Genomic DNA, 3,852 nt, shown 5'->3' on the forward strand with positions numbered 1-3,852 from the left:
CATTAATGCCAAGTTGTTAACCGGAAAACACTTGCTCTTTTGTGATATTTAGTTTACACCTGAAGAAAGAACCAAATATTTTCAATACATCTAATATTTCGGATACACAGGCAACAACAAGGTCAGTGACATACAATAATAGGTCATCTGCATATAAGAACAAACAATATTCAACACCCCAAAAAGGGGATGCTTTCAGAGCTGTGGAAAAGGGTTAAATGGCTATGGTGAATAAAAGAGGTGATAGGGGGCAGCCCTGACAAGTTCCTTGTGAGAAGGGGAAGTATGGAGAACGTAGATTATTGGTACAGACTCAACCCTGTGGGGAGGAATAGAGAAGGCAGACCATTGAGGCGAATTTTTCCCCAAACCAAATTTTTTCAAGACGGTGAATAAATATCCCCATTCCACCCTGTCAAAGGCTTTTTCTGCATCTAATGAGATAACTCCCTCTGCGGTGTCCAGTGAAGATGCAGAATTAATAACACTTAGGAGCTGACGTATGTACATTAGAAAAAGAATGGCGGCCCTTCATAAAACCTGTCTGGTCCTCTGAAATAATATCCACCAAAACGGTATCCAATCAGCCTGCTAAAATTTTTGCCAGTGTTTTAACATCCACGTTCAAAAGCGAAATAGGACGGTGGAGGTACAGTTTGTAGGCTCCTCGCCAGGTTTTAACAAAAGGGAGATTGATGCTTGGGTCAACATTGGCAGCAAAGAGCCTATAGACATGGTATCATCAAACATTTCCAAAAGGAGAGCAGCTAATTTATTTGTAAACTTTTTTAAAATTTCATTAGGGTACCCATCAGGACCTGAGGATTTGCCATTTTGTATAGTCTGAATAGAGCTTACCATTTCCTCCAATAAGTAAGGTTTGTTATAACTCCAGATTTAATTCTGTACTAATAGGAGTTTCTAAGAAAATTATTCATGGGTGATATGTCACTTGGGGCTTCTGATGTATACAGGTTGGAGTAGTAAGATGAAAATGTATTGTTAATGAGAGTAGGGTGTGTAGTTAAATTTTGGGGGAGTCCACAATTTGAGAAATCATATGTGACGCAGACTTACATTTTATTTGATGAGCAAGGAGCCGACTCGCCTCGTCTCCATATAAGTCCTGCGTGTATGGAGCAACGGTTGTTATGCTTTGGCAGTAGACATTAAATTGAACTCTGTCTGGAGGCCAAATATCTTTTTATATAACTCTGAGGTAGGTGCGTCTGAGTATTGTCGATCCAGGTCTAAAATGGATTTAGTCGGTTCTTGTACTTTGATCCTGCGCTGTTTAACAACGTGAGCAGAGTTAAGTCCCTTTCACACATGCAGTCTATCCCTGAAATGTTCAGGAACATTTTCTGCATGGGTTCATGAGAGAATGGGAGCAGGGATCAATATTCAGGGAAATCTGTACTGCTAATTTCCTACCTCAAGACCTATGAAATAATTCAGCTCCTGAGAACAGCTTTCAATATTTCTCAAAGCACTGAAATAGAAACAGCATCAGTTTTGTTACTAAGAAGTGATCAATGGACGTGGATATATAAATGATTTGTCTGATAATAGAGAGGGAGTTTGGTGGCAGGAGATGGGAAGGACAATTCTAGTATGAGAGGAGCATGGTCTGAGATCACAATGGCTTTATATTCTACTGATTTAACAAAAGAAAGAAGAGTCTTGTCAATGAAAAAATAAACTATTCTAGTGTACAAGTGATGCACATGAGAGAAAAATGAAAATTCCTTAGTCCTTGGGTAAAGAAATCTCCATGGGTCGACACATCCCGTTTGGTTCATACATGTTGATACGGCCAATTTGGGGTCAATCACACAGGTTAAGTTCCCACCGAGGATTAAAAAAATGTAGATTTTAATATATTTTCCCTTTTTCTGTAAGGCTTCAAAGCTGATTTGCGTCACCTGAAGTAAAAATGTGTTGAAATACATAATTTTACGTGATGTAACTTGATTCAAGTTACTATGTGTTGGCCACAAGCCATCTCGCCATACTGGCAGACCAGTCAGTGATCTATCTATCCCACTGATCGGTGATGCATAGCAATTAAATATGGATAATAACAATGCAGGATATAAAATATTCCAAAAATCAGCTTTACAAATGTTTTATGGAAGGAAATTCAATCAAATTAAATTCAGTATAGTTAAGTTAACTTAAGTTATGCCTGTAAGGGCAATTGTATGTGGCTGCTTGATGCTGAGATCAACAGATATACACAGACACACTTGATAGGAAAGCAAGACAAATTAATGTTAATCACAAAGATAAACACGGAATGCATTTGACACGTTTGTTAGACCTCACACAAACACACAATGCTCTCTGGAAAGAACCCCTGAATGTAAAAATAACTTGTTTGTTACTTGCTAATCTCTACAGATCACCTTTAAAGGGTCATGATTACACATCGAGTTTACCTATCATGCAGAGTACCGCTCAGTCTGTCAAAACAGTTGTAAAGTTTTCTGTGGCTCTGGAGGAGCTCTGTCAAATCTGAAGAACTAGTGATGTCATCAGTTGTCTCAGTTTGGACCTCTTTATATACAGTCTATGGTGTGGACACTTTTTTAACAGAAAGTCTGCGTTATAAAACGGGTGAGTTTGAAAGATATTGCGATGAGGGAATAGTCTGACTCATATACAGGGCTAAGGGTCAGGATATCTTGGCCTCTGCTGCTTTGATCTGTCCACAAACTATGTGCAAGTACAGCACAAAATTGCTGAAGTACCACTTTACTTACTGCATTTGATACTGATGATTATTCGGAATAATGTAATGCATTTAGTGGTGTTCACTCTGAGCCCCAGCACTGTATATTTTCCATATTTGCCTGCTCTATTCATGCCTGATAAACTACATCAGGTGTGTTCAGCTACTCAAGAGCTAATCAGGTGAGGGCAGAAGAGAGAGATGGAAAATTTGCTGCAGTGCTGGGACTCTGCAGGACCATCCCCAACAGGTGCTGCCTTTAATGTGTCTACCCTATGTTCTGTATGCTTTAAAGGATATTCAGTATTTCAAGTCTGTCCTAAAGCAATAGTCTGGTCCTAAAGCAATAATGGTGCACGCATGAACATTAAAACACATTTTTCTTGGTGTAATCATTCCTCCTGTTCATACTGACCATCATAAGATCCCTTCATAATGCACTTTCACTGTAAGTGATGGGTGACAAAATCCACAACCCTCCTTCTGTGCAAAAATATATTTAAAAGTTTACTTGACGCTAATATGAATAAGTCATATCCATTTGATATCTTTTAGAGTTAGTCTTTTTAGTGCCAAATTCCCCCTTTTTGTTACAATCTGTAACAAAAAAGGGAAACACTGACCGTCGAGACACAAAGAGGGACATTTTTACTTTGACTGTTGAAGATATCTACTTTATTTAACTAACTGAGAGCTGAAGCCTCACATTATCTTCAGATAAACCTTTAAATACATTTTGCTCAAAATGAGGACTGTGGATATTGGCCCCCATCACTTGCACTGCAAGTGCATTTAAATGAGATCTTTTAATGGTCAGTATGAACAGGAGGAATGATGTTTTGATGTTCATATGGGCACCTGGCTGTTGTTTTAAGACAGACTTGAAAAATTGTGAACATAGTCTTTAATGCTTGGGGACGAATATACTGTTAGCAGCTCAGCAGGGGTCCAAAAGTTCAAAAAGATGAAGGTGTCACACACATTTCTTGTGAACTAGGAGCTCTGAGTTTGTCGCCGCCTGGTGGCCATGCAGGTAAACACACAGTGTGAGAAGAAAGAGAGAGAGCGAGAGAGCGAGAGAGAGAGAGAGAGAGAGAGAGAGAGAGAGAGAGAGAGAG

This window comes from Thunnus albacares, chromosome 13 (genome assembly GCF_914725855.1).
Source record: "Thunnus albacares chromosome 13, fThuAlb1.1, whole genome shotgun sequence".
In the NCBI taxonomy this organism is placed as follows: Eukaryota; Metazoa; Chordata; class Actinopteri; order Scombriformes; family Scombridae; genus Thunnus; species Thunnus albacares.